Raw genomic sequence first — 13,976 nt, forward strand, 5'->3', positions numbered from 1 at the left:
CTTCAAACACTCAATGGGCAAAGGAAATTAGCAATTAATCATTAATTATCAAAAAGAATTAATCGTAAATTCACATATATATAAATATAATTATTAATTTTTTTTTAAATAATTATTTTATATTATAAATTTTTGAGATTCATTTTATTCATATTTATTTATCATTAGTTTTCTAATTTTATTTTTTTAATTTAATATATATATATAATTTCTCTTTTGCTTGTGCTGAGATCTTCTTCTTTCATTTTATTGTTCTAACACGTGTCTTCTAATTTCTCTAGTTGGAGTACGGATGTGCTTTACCTAACTTTTGAAGGTATACTATAAACTTATGGAGTAGAATAATTATCTACTATCTAAGCTGACTATGTGATTTGCCAAATGATTTTAATTATCTAATTTATATTGGGTTCATTTTGGTTTCAAATTGGTAATTTTAATTTAAAAAATTAGGGGGTTTAAAATTAAATTGAAAGGTTTCTTTCTATTTCTATTTTAATTTTAATTTAAATTAATTTAATTTAATTTCACGAATTAAATATTTTTAAAAATGAAAATTCACCTTTCAACTTAAAATCAAATCAAATTAGTTAAAATCAATTAGATTCAACTGTGATATAATCAAATTCGAATTTGATTTGTTCTAATCTAATTTTGATTTAAATTTAAATTGCATCCATTGGGATTAATTATATCGATGATACTTTAACTAAGAGTACGTGAAAGTAAGGTATCTAAGTTTTAATTTAAAACATAAAATTAGTTGATCTTTAATAGCTAATTTCTATGTTATTTATGGTGACGTGTCATTTATTAAATTATAAAAATATATATTTTAATAAGTTGGTAACTTCGAATAAATAAGTTTTGGATTGTTGAAGTGTCATTTGTGCAAATTAGATTGTTAATATTATGGACGGAGAGAAATTTTTTTTTTAAGATAAGTGTTAATAAAGAGAATATAATTTTTTTTAATTTAACGAGATATAATTTTTTTAATTTAATAAATATCACATTAATAAAAATAATCTAAAAACTACTTATAGAAAGGTATTCAAGATTTTATTTTACGAGATTTTTTTATATTCCAAATTAAAGTTTATATAATTTACTATTATATATCTCTAAATTAAAATATTGTCCATGTAATTTACTATATATATATAAAATATTGTCCATGTAATTACAAATGGCCAAAATATGTTTCATTCTATGTGTTATAAAAAAGTTTAATTTGAAAGTTAATTCTATAAATTAAGCTCTTATGTTTCATTCTATGTATTGTTGCATAAGATTAAACATATTAATATTACAAGAACAAATAATTGTCCACTTTCATAATTCTCATCATAAAATTTCTATCATTAGTGAATAAGACACTCAAATTTGGAACTCCATTAACTATGTGATCAAGAAATAGATTAAATTTGCAATATTTTTTCATGAGTTTAATAATTATTAAATTAAATATTTATATCAAGATTTATATAAAATTAATTAAAAAGTATATAATAATTATAAAAATTAGGTATAAATATTTAATCTAATCGTTATTAAAGGGCACACCCTTTTATGAACGGATCTAAAGGGCTATTAAAATTTAAACAAATATCCACGAACACAATTAATGTCCTAAGAGAGAAAAAAAGAATAAAAAAATATACTAATTATCATTTCTATTTTTTTTATATATACATATATAGTATAAGACTTACTATATAAGTGCACACGTCCAAGTAATTACTGAATGAATATTGCCCTTGTAATACTTAAATACACACACCAAATTTTTTAATCATTGCTCTTTTATTTAATGCAAAAGTAATTTTTTTTAATGAGGAGGAAAAAAAAATTATTAAGAAGATATTTTTTTTAATTTTAATAAAAAATAATGAAATAACTTTTTTTCTATCAAAAATGAAAAATATACAAAAATTAATGATATAAATAAATTATTATTAAAATTATGATAATTTTAATAAAATATTTCTTCTTTTACATTTAATATAAAAATCTTGAAGGGTCAATCTAATAGATATTTTAGTGGGAACTCAATCAAAAAATAACTGCACATTAAAATATCCTTAAAATTTAAACCTTAAATTTGCTATTCCTTTGTTTTAACAATAAAAACACATTAATTAGCACAAATTTAAAACCAAAATCATTTTTTAGGGTTGGATATAAGGTAATAAAAATGAAGAAAATGAAATATGCCCATTTGTGAGTTGTCAAAGAGGGTGAGAGTAAAATCAAATGAAGAGAGTGGAAAAGAGATCAAAAGTAGGGTGATGCCCACTTACACTGACCAAGAGATTAACCTAGTGAACTTTTCTTCATCAATTATGATCTATGGGGCATCTCCATGTGCTACATAAAAACAAACCACATCCACAAAGGCATTTATTTGTTTGAACTTTCAAGTCTTACACCCCCTCAAAACCCTAAAATTGAAAAGCAAATCAACACTTTAGAGGGAGAAATATTTATCTAGAATTAGGCTTCATTTATTTTGCAAGAAGTAATTTATATTTAAATTTTTTTTTTATAATTTTTTTTATTTAATTATAATATTAAATTAAATTTATATATATGTATTTATATCACGAATCAATAACTATTTTCATATTTTAATAAGATTGTTAAAGTTTATAAAATAGATTCCTATTGATTTTCCTTAAAAATAATTTTTTTTTATCAGAAAAATATTATTTTATCATTTTTGAATATATTATTATATATATAATTTTACGTCATAATTACTCATTAGGGAAAAATGTTGAACCAATAGACTTTTAGCTCATTAATATTAAAGTCGTATATAAGGCTGTGAAGTTTTAAATTAAGTCATAATTGAAGCTATTTATATATATATATATATAAATGTTGAATGTGCATTTTTTGTTTTTTTATGAACTAGATTCACATGAATGTACATTAAATTTTCAAATGTTAGAAAAATAATTTTTGGTTCATGTTAATTAACACATGCTAAATATGCATGAATTATCATCCCACCTAAAGTGATATTTGTTGACTAAGTACATTGTGTCATATGATGTTGTTCCAATTAATTTTAATATATTTTTTTTTGAGGGGAAATTAGTATTAACATTGGATTGATGTAGATTTGTTCAATTATATAAATATATAGGTAATTGCATAGTTCTTAGGTACTAGTGAATACAACAACTATGATTGTGATGGCTCTTTACCCTTGGGCGGTTGTGATTATGATTATCTTTATTTATTTTGAGTTAGGGTCATGATTGATTATGTTTATCTATATGAAGCGTAAACATATGGAAATTCCAGTTACACAAGTAGAACATATTAGATTAAACAATCAATCTATTATAATAGACTAGAGAGATTAGAGATTTTAATATATTTTTTATGATCGGATTAGATAATAGTTGAAACAGTCATTATTTTTTAAGTGTAAGAGAAAGAAGCTAAAATGATAATTTTATTATCTTTTTTTAAGCTGAAAACTATTATAATAGATTAGAGAGATTTTATAAAATAAAATTAAAGTTTATAAATCTTTTAATAATAAGTTAAAATTAAAGAACAAAAATAAAATATAAAACAAAATTCAAGATCTAAAAATAACCCATTTCTATATTGTTTATAAAGGATAAGATGAGAACTTAGTAACTCATCTTTATTTATTATAATTTATTAATTTATATATCATCTTAATTAAATTTTAATGAAATTTTACTAAAAAATATCAAAACAATGCAAACATATTCTTGTTACAATAAACTTAAAGTTGAATAATTAAATTATATATAATAATAATCAACACAATTTTCAATAAAGATTAAAATAATTTAATTAAAATTAGAATGAAATCCATCAATCAATGACTATAAGAATTATGCACAAAGGAAATGATAAAAATTAATTTCAGAAATTATAAAATTTATTTTTATAAGTTATGTAAACAACATTTCATCCTCATCATAATTATTACCATATTCTCCTTTATTTATATACCATTATATGGAGGCAACTTTAGTATTTTTTAATTTAATAATTTATATTTTAAAATAAATATAATATTAAAATTTAAAGTTATTATATTACTTTTAATATTATTTTTTTATAATTTTGAGACAGGACCTACGCTGAAAAAAGCCTGGGGGAGATAGGGACGCGTATGGTATCCAATTCAAGCGCGGGTAGCCTCCTCCTCGCTCTGTCGTTTACTCCATGAGAAATGATGGAATAGAAGCCTCTTCTCTCTCTCACACATCCAAACAGAACTTTGGATTTTTTATGACAACATATCGTACCACTCTCAACAAGATGTGGCGTGTACATCTCCTATGTCATTTTTGTCCCCGCACCAACATCATCCATATTCAACGCCTTCCCAGCCCTTCCTTTCTCTTCCACCATTTATTTCCCCCTTTTCTTTTTTTTTTTTTTAATTATAAAGAATGAGAGTTATTTAAATTTCATATAATCCCTGATGAAATATTAGAAAATGTATCATTTTCTTCTATTAAACTTCTAAGCAGAATTAATATTTAATTATTATATTAATACGAGAAATCAAATTAAAATGAGATAAGATTATTTCATCAAATTAATTATCAAGCTATCATACTTGTGATTACCATTTATTTTCTTACATCACAAGTTGAAATTCTTAGATATATATCAATTTAATTCAATGAAAAAAAATATATTACTCACGAACAGAATTAGGCTTGAATCTCTATTCTCTTTTACTCAAAAAAGTTGTTATCTATTTCTTTTATTTTCAATAGTAATTAAAATTGAAGAAGAAAGAGCTTAAAACTTGGAAGCCTGGCCAACGCTGGGCCATGATCACCCTGACAAGCTAAGCCCAACCCAAATTCCACTCTGAGAATCCGCTTTCTCAGTTCTTTTGTTTTCCCTCTTCTTTATCTGTCTGTCTCCATTTCACTTCTTCAACAAGGGAACCAAGAAATAACTACTCCTTTTACATGGCGTATCTGTAAATCCGTTAACAGGTACATTTCTTAGCGTGTCTCTTCTTTTGTATTTTCGCCGTTTGGTTGCTGGCTTTGCCGGAAAGGGAAGGAAAACCTAGAGCTTTTCTTGGAAATCCACTTCGAAGTTCTTTTCTTTTTCTCGGAAAATTGAAACACGGAGCATTTGGTTATAATGGACTATTTCATTATTTGTCAGTCTTGCTCCTTTTCGAATACATAATTCTGGGGGTTTTCTTGTTTTGCTGTTTTTTTTTTCTTTACGTTGTATGTTTTAACTTGGCCCATGCTTAATTGCTCAGAAACTAGGGGAAAAAAGATAAGAAAAATGATATCTTTTATACTTTATTGGCTAATTAATTGTCCTTACTCGGCAGTCATAGATTCAAGAATTTGGTTTCATCCTTGTTTAAGTTCCTTAAATTTTCTCGGCAACCAAACATGTTATTAATGAAACTTTTTTATGTATCTGGTTCCAAGTTCTGTGTTAGTTGGGATTTGCTTTGTTATTAAAGGTTTTAAATGGTCATAATAACAGCATTGAAACACTAAGAATGAACAGCAGATTATAATATATTTACTTTCATGTTCTAGGCTTGCTTATGCTTGCTTTAATTATACGTTTTCAATTTAATAATGTCTAGAAAATAATTTATCTATTTTTCTCCATTAAATGTTGACCAAAATATTAGAAGAGTAGGTACATAGGTAGAGAATTTTGTTCTTGTTGTTATTGTGTGTGTGCATGGGCCCTATAACCCAAATATTTGGGCCAATTAGAAGCCTAACGTTGAGTATTTGGGCGGTTCCAGGAGTTTGAAATTGATTTTCATGTCATGGCTTTGAAATTGTATGAGTAAATTGAGATGTGTTCATTCTTTATTTATTTATTTATTTTTTTATTTTTGACCAATTTCAATGACATGGGTTGTTAGTATTTTAAACTGTTCATTTGTTCTAAAATCTACACTTTTTTAAGAAATACTGTTATGAAAGCAAAAGCATTATCATGGTTTTGTAATTATCACAGGAATCAGGAATGCTGACATATTATATTGAGAAACTTTACTGGTCAATTGTTTATTGAAACCACTGGTGTATATCAGTAATGTTTGTTATCATCTGTTAACTGATAACTAAGTTTTGAAAAAACTTCTATTTGTTATCTGAAATTTTTTGGCTTGGAAACTGTCATTGTTTTGAAACAAACTCCAAAGGAAAATGGATAGCATCTGTGAAGAGCTAGATGAAGCTAAAGCTGAGATTGAGAAGCTCAGGTAGACTTAATATGCAAAGCAGAGCTGTTGGAAAATTTGAAGAAGGCTCACCACGAGCAAATCATTCAAATTCAACAAGCAAATTCTAAAATTTAGAAGCAGACCCAAGATCTCATTGAAAAGGCAGAGGAGATTACTGTAGTAAGACAAACGCATGAAGATCTTCAATGCAGTTTGAATGAAAAGGCCACCATCAGATGTCTGAGCTCCTCAAATGATAAGCTTAGAGTTGATTGTGAAGACAAGCATTGGAAATGGGAGGAGGAAAGATGTGGGTTGTTGTTGGCTCTAGATGAGGCAAATATCAATGCCAGTTCCCAATTTGCTGTGTCTAAGACAGCACAAACTTCTTGAAGTTTCTATTGAGAGTCAATTTCTTTCTGCAGAACTTGCTTCTATAAGCGATTTTGGCACTTGGATGATTCCTCAATCATTTGTTTATACCTCTCAAGTTCTTTCTGTAGCAGATTCTGCTGTTCTTCTGCCTTCTCACTGTCTTCTCGTAATTCACAATTTGTAGTGTCCAATGCATCACAAACTTCTCTAAGTTTCTCTTTAAAGTCAGTTTCCATGTCCCAAGCTTGCTCTTCTAAGCAAAGTTGTTGCCTGGATAAATTCCTCAACCATTTCTTTGTACTGCTGAAGCTCTTTCTCCATCAAATTCCAGTTTTCCTCAATAGTATCTGCAGCCTTCATTGACAAAGAAGCTGCCTTCCTACGTTATGCGGCCAATTCTGAATTTGCTATGTCTAAGGCATCACAAAGTTCTCTAATTTTCTCTGAGTTCCTTCTCTGTCTGCAAAGCTTGCTGCTTAAAATGAAGTTGAGACCTGGAAGATTCTTGAAGCGTTTCCTTGCACCTTTCAAGCTCTTTCTGTGTCAGGAGTTGTTTGTTCTTCAACAAGTTCCAAAGATTCAACTCTCTCCAATAAAGTAGCAGCTTCCGATGTTCTTCATTGTTATCTTCAAGTGATTTATCCAGAGCAGTGTTCTTCATCTCCAGCTGCCTTATCAAGAGAGAAACATTTTCATCTCTTTCTTTGTCATGGAGATTCATCTCGGCCTTAGCATTTTTATGTTTCAATTGAGCCTCAGTAAGTTCTGATTTCAAGACTAGCAACATTACTGATGTGTCCTCATTCCGCAATTCCAGCAGCATTATTACAGAGTGACAATTTTCCAACTCCATCTCTAGCTCTTTTGCTGTTGTTTCTTTGCTCTCTAGTGCAGACTTATAATTATTCAGCTCTTGATTCAATTTTTCTAGCTTAGAGCTCCACTCCGCTTCTTTGGCTCCAATATTTGCAGGACAATCTTGGTGCATCTGCTCTGCTCTTTTGAGCGTGTTTTGCAGTTTTGCCAAAGAGGAAGAATTTCCCACTTCCTGAATCTTAGCATCCTGGAGTTCTTTAAGGGATGCCAGCAAATCTTGATTTTCTTGCTCTAGTTTCCTAGCTCGGTACTCAATTTCTTTGTAAAATGTCTCTTTTGTGCCCAGTGAATGTCTCAGAGCTGCAATTTCTTTGTCCCTCTGAGTAGAGAAGCAGTCTGTTTGTGACTTTGCATCTTGGAACTGGGTGAAAACATTCTCAAAGCATGATTTAGATTCACAAATTTCAATTTTTAGAATCTTTCTCCTTCTTTCTTCATGAGCTAGCACTTGGTTGCACATCTTTAACCCATTTTGAAGATCTTATGAGATTTTGGTCTGAGAATCTAAGCTTGTCTGCAGTGAACAAATCTCATCAATAAATGCAGACTTCTCCAGCTCCCACTCCTTCTTGCCTTTTCATGTGCTTCTTCTAGATATTTAACTGCTCTTGCTTCTTCCATTTTAATACAACAACTATGATTGTGATGGCTCTTTACCCTTGGGCGGTTTTGATTATGATTATCTTTATTTATTTTGAGCTAGGGTCATGATTGATTATGTTTATCTATGTGAAACGTAAACATACAGAAATTCCAGTTAGACAAGTAGAGCACATTAGATTAAACAATCAATCTATTATAATAGACTAGAGAGATTAGAGATTTTAATATATTCTTTATGATCGGACTAGATAATAGTTGAAACGGTCATTATTTTTTAAATGTAAGAGAAATAAGGTAAACTGATAATTTTACTATCTTTTTTTAAGCTGAAAACCTATTATAATAGATTAGAGAGATTTTATAAAATAAAATTAAAGTTTATAAATTTTTTAATAATAAGTTAAAATTAAAGAACAAAAATAAAATATGAAACAAAATTCAACATCTAAAAATAACCCATTTCTATATTGTTTATAAAGGATAAGATGAGAACTTAGTAACTCATCTTTATTTATTATAATTTATTAATTTATATATCATCTTAATTAAATTTTAATGAAATTTTACTAAAAAATATCAAAACAATGCAAACATATTCTTGTTACAATAAACTTAAAGTTGAATAATTAAATTATATATAATAATAATCAACACAATTTTCAATAAAGATTAAAATAATTTAATTAAAATTAGAATGAAATCCATCAATCAATGACTATAAGAATTATGCACAAAGGAAATGATAAAAATTAATTTCAGAAATTATAAATTTATTTTTATAAGTTATGTAAACAACATTTCATCCTCATCATAATTATTACCATATTCTCCTTTATTTATATACCATTATATGGAGGCAACTTTAGTATTTGATAATTTAATAATTTACATTTTAAAATAAATATAATATTAAAATTTAAAGTTATTATATTACTTTTAATATTATTTTTTTATAATTTTGAGACAGGACCTACGCTGAAAAAAGCCTGGGGGAGATAGGGACGCGTATGGTATCCAATTCAAGCGCGGGTAGCCTCTTCCTCCCTCTGTCGTTTACTCCATGAGAACTGATGGAATAGAAGCCTCTTCTCTCTCTCACACATACAAACAGAACTTTGGATATTTTATGACATATCGTACCACTCTCAACAAGATGTGGCGTGTACATCTCCTATGTCATTTCTGTCCGCGCACCAACATCATCCATATTCAACGCCTTCCCAGCCCTTCCTTTCTCTTCCACCATTTATTTCCCCCCCCCTTTTTTTTTTTTTTAATTATAAAGAATGAGAGTTATTTAAATTCCATATAATCCCTAATAAGATGAATTATTAGAAAATGTATCATTTTCTTCTATTACACTTCTAAGCAGAATTAATATTTAATTATTATATTAATACGAGGAGTCAAATTAAAATGAGATAAAATTATTTCATCAAGTTAATCATCAGGTTACCATACTTGTGATTACCATTTATTTTCTTACATCACAAGTTGAAATCCTTAGATATATATCAATTTAATTCAATGACAAAAAATATACCACTCACGAACAGAATTAGGCTTGAATCTCTATTCTCTTTTACTCAAAAAAGTTGTTATCTATTTCTTTTATTTTCAATAGAAATTAAAATTGAAGAAGAAAGAGCTTAAAACTTGGAAGCCTGGCCAACGCTGGGCCATGATCACCCTGACAAGCTAAGCCCAACCCAAATTCCACTCTGAGAATCCGCTTTCTCAGTTCTTTTGTTTTCCCTCTTCTTTATCTGTCTGTCTCCATTTCACTTCTTCAACAATGGAACCAAGAAATAACTACTCCTTTTACATGGCGTATCTGTAAATCCGTTAACAGGTACATTTCTTAGTGTGTCTCTTCTTTTGTATTTTCGCCGTTTGGTTGCTGGCTTTGCCGGAAAGGGAAGGAAAACCTAGAGCTTTTCTTGGAAATCCACTTCGAAGTTCTTTTCTTTTTCTCGGAAAATTGAAACACGGAGCATTTGGTTATAATGGACTATTTCATTATTTGTCAGTCTTGCTTCTTTTCGAATACATAATTCTGGGGGTTTTCTTGTTTTGCTGTTTTTTTTTTTCTTTACGTTGTATGTTTTAACTTGGCCCATGCTTAATTGCTCAGAAACTAGGGGAAAAAAGATAAGAAAAATGAGATCTTTTATACTTTCTTGGCTAATTAATTGTCCTTACTCGGCAGTCATAGATTCAAGAATTTGGTTTCATCCTTGTTTAAGTTCCTTAAATTTTCTCGGCAACCAAACATGTTATTAATGAAACTTTTTTATGTATCTGGTTCCAAGTTCTGTGTTAGTTGGGATTTGCTTTGTTATTAAAGGTTTTAAATGGTCATAATAACAGCATTGAAACACTAAGAATGAACAGCAGATTATAATATATTTACATTCATGTTCTAGGCTTGCTTATGCTTGCTTTAATTATACGTTTTCAATTTAATAATGTCTAGAAAATAATTTATCTATTTTTCTCCATTAAATGTTGACCAAAATATTAGAAGAGTAGGTACATAGGTAGAGAATTTTGTTCTTGTTGTTATTGTGTGAGTGCATGGGCCCTATAACCCAAATATTTAGGCCAATTAGAAGCCTAACGTTGAGTATTTGGGCGGTTCCAGGAGTTTGAAATTGATTTTCATGTCATGGCTTTGAAATTGTATGAGTAAATTGAGATGTGTTCATTCTTTATTTATTTTTTTATTTTTTTATTTTTGACCAATTTCAATGACATGGGTTGTTAGTATTTTAAACTGTTCATTTGTTCTAAAATCTACACTTTTTTAAGAAATACTGTTATGAAAGCAAAAGCATTATCATGGTTTTGTAATTATCACAGGAATCAGGAATGCTGACATATTATATTGAGAAACTTTACTGGTCAATTGTTTATTGAAACCACTGGTGTATATCAGTAATGTTTGTTATCACCTGTTAACTGATAACTAAGTTTTGAAAAAACTTCTATTTGTTATCTGAAATTTTTTGGCTTGGAAACTGTCATTGTTTTGAAACAAACTCCAAAGGAAAATGGATAGCATCTGTGAAGAGCTAGATGAAGCTAAAGCTGAGATTGAGAAGCTCAGGTAGACTTTATATGCAAAGCAGAGCTGTTGGAAAATTTGAAGAAAGCTCACCACGAGCAAATCATTCAAATTCAACAAGCAAATTCTAAAATTAAGAAGCAGACCCAAGATCTCATTGAAAAGGCAGAGGAGATTACTGTAGTAAGACAAATGCATGAAGATCTTCAATGCAGTTTGAATGAAAAGGCCACCATCAGATGTCTGAGCTCCTCAAATGATAAGCTTAGAGTTGATTGTGAAGACAAGCATTGGAAATGGGAGGAGGAAAGATGTGGGTTGTTGTTGGCTCTAGATGGGGCAAATATCAATGCCAGTTCCCAATTTGCTGTGTCTAAGGCAGCACAAACTTCTTGAAGTTTCTATTGAGAGTCAATTTCTTTCTGCAGAACTTGCTTCTGTAAGCGATTTTGGCACTTGGATGATTCCTCAATCATTTGTTTATACCTCTTAAGTTCTTTCTGTAGCAGATTCTGCTGTTCTTCTGCCTTCTCACTCTCGTCTCGTAATTCACAATTTGTAGTGTCACTGTCCAATGCATCACAAACTTCTCTAAGTTTCTCTTTAAAGTCAGTTTCCATGTCCCAAGCTTGCTCTTCTAAGCAAAGTTGTTGCCTGGATAAATTCCTCAACCATTTCTTTGTACTGCTGAAGCTCTTTCTCCATCAAATTCCAGTTTTCCTCAATAGTATCTGCAGCCTTCATTGACAAAGAAGCTGCCTTCCTACGTTATGTGGCCAATTCTGAATTTGCTATGTCTAAGGCATCACAAAGTTCTCTAATTTTCTCTTTGAGTTCCTTCTCTTTCTGCAAAGCTTGCTCCTTAAAATGAAGTTGAGACCTGGAAGATTCTTGAAGCGTTTCCTTGCACCTTTCAAGCTCTTTCTGTGTCAGGAGTTGTTGTTCTTCAACAAGTTCCAAAGATTCAACTCTCTCCAATAAAGTAGCAGCTTCCGATGTTCTTCCTTGTTATCTTCGAGTGATTTATCCAGAGCAGTGTTCTTCATCTCCAGCTGCCTTAGCAAGAGAGAAACATTTTCATCTCTTTCTTTGTCATGGAGATTCATCTCGGCCTTAGCATTTTTATGTTTCAATTGAGCCTCAGTAAGTTCTGATTTCAAGACTGGCAACATTACTGATGCCTCCTCATTCTGCAATTCCAGCAGCATTATTACAGAGTGACAATTTTCCAACTCCATCTCTAGCTCTTTTGCTGTTGTTTCTTTGCTCTCTAGTGCAGACTTATAATTATTCAGCTCTTGATTCAATTTTTCTAGCTTAGAGCTCCACTCCGCTTCTTTGGCTCCAATATTTGCAGGACAATCTTGGTGCATCTGCTCCGCTCTTTTGAGCTTGTTTCGCAGTTTTGCCAAAGAAGAAGAATTTCCCACTTCCTGAATCTTAGCATCCTGGAGTTCTTTAAGGGATTTAAGGGATGCCAGCAAATCTTGATTTTCTTGCTCTAGTTTCCTAGCTTGGTACTCAATTTCTTTGTAAAATGTCTCTTTTGTGCCCAGTGAATGTCTCAGAGCTGCAATTTCTTTGTCCCTCTGAGTAGAGAAGCAGTCTGTTTGTGACTTTGCATCTTGGAACTGGGTGAAAACATTCTCAAAGCATGCTTTAGATTCACAAATTTCAATTTTTAGAATCTTTCTCCTTCTTTCTTCATGAGCTAGCACTTGGTTCCACATCTTTAACCCATTTTGAAGATCTTACGAGATTTTGGTCTGAGAATCTACTTGTCTGCAGTGAACAAATCTCATCAATAAATGCAGACTTCTCCAGCTCCCACTCCTTCTTGCCTTTTCATGTGCTTCTTCTAGATATTTAAACTGCTCTTGCTTCCATTTTAATTACCTTCAAGTGTCCTATTCTCGTCCTCTAATTTTACAAGCATATCATCTCTTTCTCTTAGTTCTTTGAATGCTTTGGCCTTTTTCTCTGATTCCAAGCACTTCACCTGTGAAGCTGATAGAAGCCCTTTAAGACCATCAGTCTCTGCCATAAATACATTAATTTTTTGTTCTTGATCTATGTTTTTGTAAAGGACATTCAGTTGAATTCGAATTGTGGATATGGAAATCTATTGCTCAACGCTTAAATGATGACCTTGAAGAAAAATCAGGCATTGTGGAAAGAATTAGAAGCTTCACTTCTAGCACAAGTAGAAGTTGGAGAAGCCTTTAAGCAAGAGCTCAAAACAAGAGAGTCAAAAGCTAGAATGGAGGCAGTCATGTCCTTTGAGTCAGAGAAAGAGGGTTTTCTCTGAACCATGAGAGAAAAAGACATGGAAATTGAAGAAAAGAAGTTGATGATTATGGAGCTGGACGATTACATCTGTTCTATGCAACAGAAACTGGAGATTGAAGCTGCACTTGAAGCAAAATAGGTGGAAGTGAAGAAATTAATGAATCAAATGGATAATTTATTGGGTTTTTATTGGGGCACTTAACGACAAGATCAGTCAGTTCTCCAACGAAGATGTGCAACTGGTTCGAACCTCGGAAAGGATAGTGCAGTCTCTTAATGATGATGAAATTTTCAAGTCTGTGGAAGAGGTTGAGAATACCAATCCTTCACCCACAACAAAGAAATTTCAGGATGTTCTTGGAGGTAGATCACCATTTCGAGTGCTCAACTACGAACTGGGGAGGGAGATAAGCTTTTTACTCCGCATCTTGTCTATGGTATATTAATCTTCCCTAAACATGTTTTTATTTTTAATTTATTTATTTCCAATTATTGCCATGCAATTTTTAAGCATGGAGATTTGTTACTAAGACATAA

The 13,976-nt window shown here is 30.4% G+C and overlaps 2 pseudogenes; both read right to left on the reverse strand.

Annotated features, from left to right (window-relative positions):
- Window positions 1-6,378: 6,378 nt before the first annotated feature.
- On the reverse strand, window positions 6,379-9,329 carry LOC131181414 (uncharacterized protein At4g38062-like; annotated as a pseudogene).
- A 1,973-nt stretch (window positions 9,330-11,302) lies between these two features.
- LOC110664779 (uncharacterized protein At4g38062-like) lies at window positions 11,303-13,534 on the reverse strand (annotated as a pseudogene).
- Between the last annotated feature and the right edge of the window lie 442 nt (window positions 13,535-13,976).

This window comes from Hevea brasiliensis, chromosome 7 (assembly GCF_030052815.1).
Source record: "Hevea brasiliensis isolate MT/VB/25A 57/8 chromosome 7, ASM3005281v1, whole genome shotgun sequence".
NCBI classification, from domain to species: domain Eukaryota; kingdom Viridiplantae; phylum Streptophyta; class Magnoliopsida; order Malpighiales; family Euphorbiaceae; genus Hevea; species Hevea brasiliensis.